General features: G+C 41.1%; 1 pseudogene; it reads left to right on the top strand.

Annotated features, from left to right (window-relative positions):
- The first annotated feature begins 9,903 nt into the window (after positions 1 to 9,903).
- On the top strand, positions 9,904 to 10,373 carry LOC114091621 (large ribosomal subunit protein uL23 pseudogene; annotated as a pseudogene).
- Positions 10,374 to 12,300: the final 1,927 nt, after the last annotated feature.

The following is a 12,300-nucleotide window of genomic DNA, read 5'->3' as shown; positions in this document are numbered from 1 at the left end:
AGCTATTCCACTCCTTGGTTTATACCCATAGGACTTAAAAACAGCATACTACAGGAATCATCAATGTTTACAGCAGCACAATTCACAATAGCTAAATTTTGAAACCAACCTAGATACCCTTCAGTACATGAATGGATAAACAATTCCATTGTATATATACACAATGGAATATTACTTAGCAGTAAAAGAGAATAAAATCATGGCATTTGCTGATAAATGGATGGAGCTGGAGCATGAACTGCTAAGTGAAGTAAGCCAATCCCAAAAAACCAAATGCTGAATGTTTTCTCTGATATGTGAATCAGAATGGGGATGGGGAAGAGCATGGGAGGAATGGAAGAACTTTCAATAGGGCAAAGGGGATGGAGTGGAAAGGAGGGAGCATGGGGTAGGAAAGATGGTGGGTTGAGATGGGCATCATTACCCTAAGTACATGTATGAAACACAAATGGTGGGACTCTACTTTGTGTACAATCAGAGACATGAAAAAATGTGCTCTATATGTGTACTCTCAATTGAAATACATTCTACTATCATGCGTAACAAATCACAATAAATAATTAATTTTTTAAAAATTTAGAGACTAGAATTTTTGCCCTTTGGTGTTCATAAATGAAGTGGAAAAATAAGATTATAACATGATAATATGTACAGTACAATAAATACTATAACAGAATAAAAATGTTTATGTTGATTCAGAGGGACATTGATGATATCTCTCTTTCAATTTCTTTTTTTTATTTATTTTTATTTTTTATTTTATTTTTTTTTAATTTTTTATTGTTGGTTGTTCAAAACATTACATAGTTCTTGATATATCATATTTCACACTTTGATTCAAGTGGGTTATGAACTCCCATTTTTACCCCATATACAGATTGCAGAATCACATCAATTACACATCCATTGATTTACATATTGCCATACTAGTGTCTGTTGTGTTCTGCTGCCTTTCCTATCCTCTACTATCCCCCCTCCCCTCCCCTCCCCTCCCCTCTTCTCTCTCTACCCCCTCTAATGTCATTCATTTCTCCCCCTTGTATTATTTTTCCCTTTCCCCTCACTTCCTCTTGTATGTACTTTTGTATAACCCTGAGGGTCTCCTTCCATTTCCATGCAATTTCCCTTCTCTCTCCCTTTCCCTCCCACCTCTCATCCCTGTTTAATGTTAATCTTCTTCTCATGCTCTTCGTCCCTACTCTGTTCTTAGTTACTCTCCTTATATCAAAGAAGACATTTGGCATTTGTTTTTTAGGGATTGGCTAGCTTCACTTAGCATAATCTGCTCTAATGCCATCCATTTCTCTGCAAATTCTATGATTTTGTCATTTTTTAATGCAGAGTAATACTCCATTGTGTATAAATGTCACATTTTTTTAATCCATTCGTCTATTGAAGGGCATCTAGGTTGGGTTCCACAGTCTTGCTATTGTGAATTGTGCTGCTATGAACATCGATGTAGCAGGATCCCTGTAGCATGCTCTTTTTAGGTCTTTAGGGAATAGACCGAGAAGGGGAATAGCTGGGTCAAATGGTGGCTCCATTCCCAGCTTTCCAAGAAATCTCCATACTGCTTTCCAAATTGGCTGCACCAATTTGCAGTCCCACCAGCAATGTACAAGTGTACCCTTTTCCCCACATCCTCGCCAGAACTTGTTGTTTTTTGACTTCATAATGGCTGCCAATCTTACTGGAGTGAGATGGTATCTTAGGGTGGTTTTGATTTGCATTTCTCTGACTGCTAGAGATGGTGAGCATTTTTTCATGTACTTGTTGATTGACTGTATGTTCTCCTCTGAGAAGTGTCTGTTCAGGTCCTTGGCCCATTTGTTGATTGGGTTGTTTGTTATCTTATTGTCTAATTTTTTGAGTTCTTTGTATACTCTGGATATTAGGGCTCTATCTGAAGTGTGAGGAGTAAAGATTTGTTCCCAGGATGTAGGCTCCCTATTTACCTCTCTTATTGTTTCTTTTGCTGAGAAAAAACTTTTTAGTTTGAGTATGTCCCATTTGTTGATTCTAGTTATTAACTTTTGTGCTATGGGTGTCCTATTGAGGAATTTGGAGCCAACCCCACAGTATGTAGATCGTAGCCAACTTTTTCTTCTATCAGACGGCGTGTCTCTGATTTGATATCAAGCTCCTTGATCCATGTTGAATTAACTTTTGTGCATGGCAAGAGAAAGGGATTCAGTTTCATTTTGTTGCATATGGATTTCCAGTTTTCCCAGCACCATTTGTTGAAGATGCTATCCTTCCTCCATTGCATGCTTTTAGACCCTTTATCAAATATAAGATAGTTGTAGTTTTGTGGATTGGTTTCTGTGTCCTCTATTCTGTACCATTGGTCCACCCGCCTGTTTTGGTACCAGTACCATGCTGTTTTTGTTACTATTGCCCTGTAGTATAGTTTGAAGTCTGGTATCGCTATACTGCCTGATTCACACTTCCTGCTTAGCATTGTTTTTGCTATTCTGGGTCTTTTATTTTTCCATATGAATTTCATGATTGCTTTCTCTATTTCTACAAGAAATGCCATTGGGATTTTGATTGGCATTGCATTAAACCTATAGAGAACTTTTGGTAATATCGCCATTTTGATGATGTTAGTTCTGCCTATCCATGAACAGGGTATATTTTTCCATCTTCTAAGATCTTCTTCTATTTCTCTCTTTAGGGTTCTGTAGTTTTCATTGTATAAGTCTTTCACCTCTTTTGTTAGGTTGATTCCCTAGTATTTTATTTTTTTGAAGATATTGTGAATGGAGTGGTTGTCCTCATTTCCATTTCAGAGGATTTGTCGCTGATATACAGGAATGCCTTTGATTTATGTGTGTTGATTTTATATCCTGCCACTTTGCTGAATTCATTTATTAGCTCTAATAGTTTCATGTAGACCCTTTTGGGTCTGCTAGGTATAGAATCATCTCACCTGCAAATAGTGATAATTTAAGTTCTTCTTTTCCTATTTTTATGCCTTTAATTTCTTTCGTCTGTCTAATTGCTCTGGCCAGTGTTTCAAGAACTATGTTGAACAGAAGTAGTGAGAGAGGGCATCCCTGTCTTGTTCCAGATTTTAGAGGGAATGCCTTCAATTTTTCTCCATTCAGAATGATGCTAGCCTGAGGCTTAGCATATATTGCTTTTACAATATTGAGGTATGTTCCTGTTATCCCTAGTTTTTCTAGAGTTTTGAACATAAAAGGATGCTGTACTTTGTCGAATGCTTTTTCCGCATCTATCGAGATGATCATATGGTTCTTATTTTTAAGTCTATTGATGTGGTGAATAACATTTATTGATTTCCGTATATTGAACCAGCCTTGCATCCCAGGGATGAATCCTACTTGATCATGGTGCACAATTTTTTTGATATGTTTTTGTATCCGATTCGCCAGAATTTTATTGAGGATTTTTGCATCTAGGTTCATTAGAGATATTGGTCTGTAGTTTTCTTTCTTTGAAGTGTCTTTGTCTGGTTTAGGTATCAGGGTGATGTTGGCCTCGTAGAATGAATTTGGAAGTTCTCCCTCTTTTTCTATTTCCTGAAGTAGCTTGAAAAGTATTGGTATTAGTTCCTCTTTAAAGGTTTTGTAAAACTCTGCTGTATAACCATCCGGTCCTGGGCTTTTCTTAGTTGGTAGTCTTTTGATGGTTTCTTCTATTTCCTCAATTGATATTGGTCTGTTTAGGTTGTCTATATCCTCCTGACTCAATCTGGGCAGATCATATGACTTAAGAAATTTATCTATGCCTTCACTATCTTCTAATTTATTGGAGTATAAGGATTCAAAATAATTTTTGATTATCTCCTGTATTTCTGAAGTGTCTGTTGTGATATTGCCTTTTTCATCCCATATGCTAGTAATTTGAGTTCTCTCTCTTCTTCTCTTCACTAGCATGGCTAAGGGTCTGTCGATTTTGTTTATTTTTTCAAAGAACCAACTTTTAGTTTTGTCAATTTTTTTCAATTGTTTCTTTTGTTTCGATTTCATTAATTTCAGCTCTGATTTTAATTATTTCTTGCCTTCTACTTCTTTTGCTGTTGTTTTGCTCTTCTTTTTCTAGGATTTTGAGATGAAGTATGAGATCATTTATTTGTTGGTTTTTTCTTTTTTTAAGGAATGAACTCCAAGCAATGAATTCTCCTCTTAGAACTGCTTTCAATGTGTCCCATAGATTCCGATATGTTGTGTCTGTGTTTTCATTTATCTCTAAGAATTTTTTAATTTCCTCCTTGATGTCTTCTATAACCCATTGATCATTCAGTAACCCATTGTTCATTCTCCAAGTGATGTATGCTTTTTCCTTCCTTCTTTTATCGTTGATTTTCAGTTTCATTCCATTATGATCAGATAAGATGCATGGTATTGTCTCTGCTCCTTTATATTGTCTAAGAGTTGCCCTGTGACATAATATATGATCTATTTTTGAGAAGGATCCATGTGCTGCTGAGAAAAAAGTGTAACTGCTTGATGTTGGGTGGTATATTCTATATAGTCAATTAAGTCTAGGCTATTAATTGTGTTATTGAGTTCTATATTTTCCTTATTCAACTTTTGTTTGGAAGATCTGTCCAGTGGCGAGAGAGGTGTGTTGAAGTCTCCCATGATTATTGTATGGTGGTCTATTAGACTCTTGAACTTGAGAAGAGTTTGTTCGATGAACATAGCTGCACCATTGTTTGGGGCATATATATTTATGATTGTTATATCTTGTTGGTGTATGGTTCCCTTAAGCAGTATGTAGTGTCCCTCTTTATCCCTTTTGATTAACTTGGGCTTGAAATCTATTTTATTTGATATGAGTATGGACACTCCTGCTTGTTTCCGAAGTCCATATGAGTGATATGATTTTTCCCAACCTTTCACCTTCAGCCTATGTATGTCTTTTCCTATCAAATGCGTCTCCTGTAGGCAGCATATTGTTGGGTCTTGTTTTGTGATCCATTCTACTAGCCTGTGTCTCTTAATTGGTGAGTTTAAGCCATTAACATTTAGGGTTATTATTGAGATATGGGTTGTTCTTCCAGCCATATTTGTTTATTTCTGTTACTAAACATGGTTTGTTTTCCTCTTTGATTATTTCCCCCCCCCCTTTACTGTCCTACCTCCCACTGTTGGTTTTCATTGTTATTTTCCATTTCCTCTTCCTGTAATGCTTTGCCGAGGATGTTTTGAAGAGATGGTTTTCTAGCTGCGTATTCTTTAAACTTTTGTTTATCGTGGAAGGTTTTAATTTCATCTTCCATCCTGAAGCTTGATTTTGCTGGATACACAATTCTTGGTTGGAACCCATTTTCTTTCAGTGTTTGAAATATGTTATTCCAGGATCTTCTAGCTTTCAGAGTCTGTGTTGAAAGATCAGCTGTTATCCTGATTGGCTTACCCCTAAATGTAATCTGCTTCCTTTCTCTTGTAGCTTTTAAAATTCTCTCCTTATTCTGTATGTTGGGCATCTTCATTATAATGTGTCTAGGTGTGGATCTCTTATGATTTTGCACATTTGGCGTCCTGTAGGCTTCTAGGATTTGGGATTCTGTCTCATTCTTCAAGTCTGGGAAGTTTGCTCGTATTATTTCATTGAATAGATTGCTCATTCCTTTGGTTTGGAGCTCTATACCTTCCTGTATCCCAATGACTCTTAAGTTTGGTCTCTTTATGTTATCCCATATTTCTTGGATGTTCTGCTCATGGTTTCTTAACAGTCTTGCTGAGCTGTCTATGTTCTTTTCCAGTTGAAATACTTTGTCTTCATTGTCTGATGTTCTATCTTCTAAGTGTTCTACTCTGCTGGTAGTATTCTCCATTGAGTTTTTAAGTTGGTTTATTGCTTCCTGCATTTCTAGAATTTCTGTTTGTTTGTTTTTTATAACCTCTATCTCCCTGTATAGTTGATCTTTGCTTCCTGGATTTGTTTGTGTAATTCATTGTTGAAGTGATCTTTCATTGTCTGATTTTGCTGTCTAATGTCTTCCTTGATACTCCAGATCATCTGAAGCATGTATATCCTGAATTCTTTATCTGACATTCCATCTGCTGCAGCTGTTACCTCTTCTAAAGTTGAGTTGACCTGCATTGCTTGTGGTCCTTTCTTTCCTTGTCTTTTCATACTGCTTTCATTTCTTTCTTGCAGGCATGGGCGGCGGCTCTGCTCTGCCCCTCCTCCAATCGGTGTGAGGTGTCTACCACGCCCGCGGATCCCTGGGCCTGTTCTGCCGGTCAGTCGCTGGTCTGCCTACCTTGGAGGCGCGGGCAGCAGCTCTGCTCTGCCCTTACTCCAATTGGGGTGTCGTGACTACCACGCCGGCAGGTCACTGGGCCTGTTCCAGGTGCGGGCGGCGGCTCTGCTCTGCCCCTACTCCAATTGGGGTGACGTGTGTACCACGCCGGCAGGCCACCGGGCCTGATCCGCCGGTCGGTTGCAGGTCTGCCTACCCTGCAGGCGCGGGCGGTGGCTCTGCTCTGCCCCCCCTCCAATTGGTGTGACTTGTCTACCACACCCGCGGACCGCTGGGCCTGTTCCGGGCACAGGTGAAGGCTCTGCTCTGCTCCTACTCCAATTGGGGTGACGTGCCTACAACCCTGGCCGGCCGCTGGGCCTGTTCCACTGGTCGGTTGCAGGTCTGCCTACCTTGCGGGCACGGGCGGCGGCTCTGCTCTGCCCCTACTCCAAATGGGGTGATGTGTCTGTCGCACCGGCAGGCCACTGGGCCTGTCCCACTGGTCGGTCGCAGGTCTGCCCACCTTTCGGGCACGGGTGGCGGCTCTGTTCTGCCCCTACTCCAATTGGGGTGACGTGTGTACGCCTGCAGGCCGCTGGGCCTGATCCGCCGGTCTGTCGCAGGTCTGCCCATCCTGCGGGCACGGGTGGCGGTTCTGCTCTGCCCCCACTCCAATTGGGGTCACATGACCACCACACCGGCGGGCCGCTGGGCCTGATCCGGGCGTGGGCGAAGGCTCTGCTCTGCCCCTACTCCAGTTGAGGTGACGTGTGTACCACGTTGGCAGGCCGCTGGGCCTGATCCGCCGGTCTGTGGCAGGTCTGCTTACCTTGCAGGCGCGGGTGGCGGCTCTGCCCTGCCCCTCCTACCACGCCCGCGGACCACTGGGCCTGTTCTGCGGGTCGGTCGCAGGTCTGCCCACCTTGTGGGCGCGGGTGGCGGCTCCGCTCCGCCCCCTCTCCAATTGGGGTCACGGGACCACCACGCCGGCAAGCCGCTGGGCCTGCTCCGGGTGCGGGCGGCGGCCCGGCTCCTCCCCTCTGGCTCGAAGACAAAGCGAGAGAGACTCGGGTGTCTGTGACTCACCCTCCCTACCAGGAGACCAACTGTTTCTGTCGCCGCTGGTATTGATGAAGTTCTCTCCTCCGCCGCTTTCTGATGACATCAGATCTCTGCCATGTTGGTATCCTATGCGAATGGCAGCATTTCATTCCCTTTGCCGGGTGACCAAAGCAACAGGTGAGTCCTGACCGGCCCTCACAGGCCCCGTCTCAGTCCTGTTGCCACTGCCCACGAAGTCTCGGTTGGTATTTACCTCCACAGTACTCAGCAGGACCCGGACCGAGAAGCAGTTTCCGCGGGCTCCTTAGCCCTGGGCCAGAGCAGTTCCGGGAGCCGGAACTCGGCCGCTCCGTGCTCGGTGTATGCTCTGATAAGAGCAGGCTCCAAGAAGCAGTTTCCACGGGTTATTTAGCACTGAGCCTGAGTAATTTGTCTGCAAGCCGCAGGCGAATGGCAGCCTGAAATTACCTGTTCTATGGCTGAATCCTCTCTTTCAATTTCAACACATGTACTACTGGAGATTTTACCAAAAAAATATTGCTGAGAATCATTAATATGAAATTTGTTAGTGGTCACTCTCATTTTGCTCTTGTGTGCCTTCTACCCTTCCTGAATAGGCTATGCTTACCATCCGGGTAACAAAAACTAATCTGATGAGAAGATGATTACAAAAATGATGTGATTTCAGCAAAACTATAGAGCACTCTTGACTACTACCCCCCACACACTTCATACACCTAACCAGTCTAGAAGTTTATCCCTGTGAATTAAGACTTGGACTTCAGTGAAATTGGAAGAGATAATATTATTAATCACTTCACAGTGTGCAATTGCAATCATTTTGTTGTTTTTGTTATTTGGTGCTGGGGCTAGAACACAGTCTCAAGCATTTAAGCATAGGCTGTACTGCTGATATCCCTAGCCCTCATTGTTTTGAAGAAGCAGGTTTTTGATAGAAATGGAAATGAAGAAAATGAGGATATTCACACAGCAAGAAAAATGTTCAAAGAAAAGTGAGATTAAAAACAGAAAAAAAATCTATCTATTCCCTAATTTGTTTAGAACTGATCTTATCAATAAGGATTGTAAATTGCCACCTGCAACCAGTGTGGGCAGCTCAACTAAACTCACTCATGTGAATTTGGGGTGATGCAAAATAACACAGAATACCTTTTATAAGCTTCAGGATGGCTTCACCATCTCCCAGCCTCAGGTGCCCCAAAAAGGGGGACAAGAGAAGTTCTCGAGAGGGTGATGAGAGAGAGGGAATGTTTTTGGAAGTAGGCTTTTGTTTGGGGGATACTGTTTCTTAAAACATTCTACCCAAAAAAAGGCAGAAGGGTTAAGATTACAAAGGAACAGGTAAGTATAACTCAACCCCAGCGGGTGACATCTACACCTGGAGCCACACCTTGTTATCAGACCTGGCGTAAAGCCCAAGTTATTGTGGAGTGCAGTAATTGTTCAGGACCCCAGTGCATCAGGACTTAAAAGCGTGTTCATCCATGGTGGCTCCCCACAGAAAATGTCTAAACTTTCTACAAGAATGTTCCTTTGAGTCATATGCATTTTAAAAAAAGGATTTGTCTGATAATTCCACCATGTGTATTGTAGCCGAGGTTTGGTTCTGATGATTGCTTTGTCTATTCAGACTGCTTTATTGTCTTTTAAAAAATATCTTTATTATTTATTTATTTATATGCAGTGCTAAGAATCAAACTCAGTGCCTCACACATGCTAGGCAAACGCTCTACCACTCAGCCACAATCCCAGCTCCCTGTCTTATTGTCTTTTTAAGTCCCAGAATTTTTTGTTGAAATTCGCAAATACAGCACAGCATGATTAATGTTGCAATGAACTTTTCATATGTGGAAATGACCACATCTCTCCTGCTATGCCTGCACTTGGGGGTTGCATCAAATGTGGGGCTGGATTTGAAGTGTGTTGTGGTTATGGTTGCCCTGGATGTATCAAGAGCTGAAAGGGAATCCTTATATTTAAGGTATGTTCCCTCTGTTGCTTTGGTTTGCCCCTTTGCCCTGTTTTCCAGAAGCAATCAGTCTCTTGTTTCCTTCCAGTTACATTCCACTCTTATCTTACCTGATGCTCATCAGCACAGGGGTTGGGGAAAAGCGGGGGATGGATGTGTTTAGGTGAGATTGTGAACCTAGTGGTGGGGGCGGGGGGGGGGCTGCCTTTTTTTGCTGGCTTGCTTTCCTAGCTACAGAAGTCTTCACCAGTACCTTCAAGCTATAGTTGTGTTGCCCCTCCCCACAGGAGATTAAAACTTTTTTTCATTAGGAATAAAAAGAGAGATCGGTTTTGAAGAGATCTTGAGCAGTATTTACTGTTTCTTTCCCAGGCGACATCAATGCGGCTTTCTCTAGACTCTTTCTAATTTTCCCTATGGTGGCTGGTGGAGTTCTGGGAGGAATCAACTACAAGAGGTATAAATCCCATTATGTCTGCAGCTTCAGGGGCTTCCCTTTTGTATGCCTAGCCATACTTGGTCTTTAGCAGCTTATTAAAACTTTTTTCAGCAGAGTTGTTATACTAACTTATATGGCATCCTGTTGTTTCATGTTGCAATAGCAAAATACCTAAGGCTTTTCACCAAGATGGCACCAAAAACTAAGAAGGAAGCTCCTCCCCTCCCAAAGCTGAAGCCAAAGCAAAAGCTTTGAAGGCCAAGAAAGCATGTTAAAGGGCATCCACAGCCATATAAAGAAGAAGATCCCTACTTCACCTACCTTTTGGTGGCTCAAGACATTGTGGCTCTGGAGGCAGCCCAAATATCCTCGGAAAAGCACGCTTAAGAGAAACAAGCCTGTGCACTCTGCCATCAAGTTCCACCTGACCACTGGGTCAGTTATGAAGAAGACTGAAGACAACAACACAATGGTGTCTTCAGTCATTGTGGATGTCAAGGCCAACAAACATCAGATCAAACAAGCTGATCAGGTCTGAGGAAGAGAAGAAGCTATATGTTCAACTGGCTCCTGATTACAATGCTTTGAATGTTGACAACAAAATTGGGATCATCCAAACAGAGTCCAGCTGTCTAATTTTAAATACACATTTTTTTTAATAAGCAGTATTACTCATACTTCAAATATAATTTATTTATTAACAGGAGGTCTCTGAACATGTGATAAAGAAAATAGCAAATAACACTAATAAGAACAAATGTGAAGAAAATACAATCAATATTTTGAATAATTGCCATTATATTTCCAGTGTGGCAAACATGTAGAAGTTATACACTGAACTAGGTCTGAGTTTTAAGAAAACATACAGAATTATGAAAAGAATAAGATTTTCCACTCATATTAAAGATATCTATGTATCCCCCCATATTAGCCATTCTAAGACATATGTCTTTACTAATAGAAAGAATGTATCTCTCCTAAGTTTTATTTCAGTCATTTAGTTGTCAAAATTGATGACAGTAAAGTATGTCTTTTAATTTACTAAGCTTGACATGTCATTTTGATAAGATGAATTATTTTATTTGAAAATCTAAAGACAGTTTTCTTTTTAAAAAATAGATGCCCAAATCCTACAGTAAATCTCTTTTTTTACATATTTACATTTTTAAAAATTTTTTGGTACGTGACAATGGAATGTACTTTGACACATCATACATACATGGAGTATAACTTCCAATTTTTGTGGTTGTACATGATGTGAAGTTACACTGGTTGTGTATTCACATATAAACATAGGAAACATGTCTGATCCATTCTACTGTCTTTCTCATTCCCATCTTCCTTCCCTCCCCCACATTTCCCCTGTCCAATCCAGTGAACCTCCACTCCTACCCACTGCCTGTGGAGCGTCAGCACACACATATCAGAGAGTTCTCTCTGTTGTGGCCTCAGGAAACTGGATAGAGGCAATAGGATATTAGAAATAATGAATAGACACACAGCGAGAGAAAAAGCTGGGACCTGGTGGGCACCACACTCTGATGGAGTATAATGATGACAAGTCAGCTCAGCATGTTTATTACATAGGTTTCAGCATCAAAGGGATTCATTATTAGAAAGTTACTTTAATACAGAACTGAGGTCAAAAGTATGAATATACCATTACAGTCATCAGCTTGAACCTACAATTCTCCACCCTCAGGCAATAGGTATTTGAACCTTAGGTCATTAACTGATAAACTCCATGGTAAGCACAGAATTTCCTTTTGAATAGGGCATCACTATACAACTGGGTAGTTTTCTAGGTGCCTTTGTACCAAGAAATTCCCAAGAGAGGCATCACCTCAGTTTCTCAGCAGTTCAAAGATGATTGTGCATTCACCACTCCCAACATTTCCCCTTTTTTATTTTTTTTATTTACATACAAGTGATGGGCTATTATTTGAAGTTCTCAGATTTCTTTCTGGAAGATATAGCATACCGTTGTTATAACACAAAATAGAATTAGTTGCAAACACATTTCCCAAAATGTACCATATTGAATGTTTTAATATGTTCCAAAGATTACATCCATTTAAATCACTAAGTATGTTCATCAAGTCATGCAGGATTCACATACATGGTGGCTGGAGACTTAGGGTCTTCCTGCTATTTGATTATGTGTTGAGCCTCATGTGTCAGGTTCTTCAGTTGTCCCCACATTAACAGATTGGCATTCTGTGTCTGCAGTCTTCTTAGCCTTCCTCTTCTTTCCTCTCAGCTTCTTGTTCCCAGTAGGGTCTAGTACCAACAACTCCAGCTCAAACCCCAGTTGCCTGAACTGCAGCTTCAAATCTTCCATGGTGATGATGAACAGCATGTTCAGGCACCAAGATAGGATGAGCCACACCCTCTGAAAAGACACAAGCATGGTCTCTACCACATATTATTACCTGATCTGGTCCATTTTATTGTCCTATTCATAAGTCTTTCTACTAGACTAAGCCTGACAGGCCTATTGTGGTGGGAGTTGTGTGTTGCTCAGCAGCAGTGTGATCTTTAACATTACAATTTTAAAAATTTAAAACAAAAACAGCATGATTCAAA

Source organism: Marmota flaviventris, chromosome 3 (genome assembly GCF_047511675.1).
Source record: "Marmota flaviventris isolate mMarFla1 chromosome 3, mMarFla1.hap1, whole genome shotgun sequence".
NCBI lineage: Eukaryota > Metazoa > Chordata > Mammalia > Rodentia > Sciuridae > Marmota > Marmota flaviventris.
This window is presented reverse-complemented; position numbering and strand designations above follow the sequence as displayed.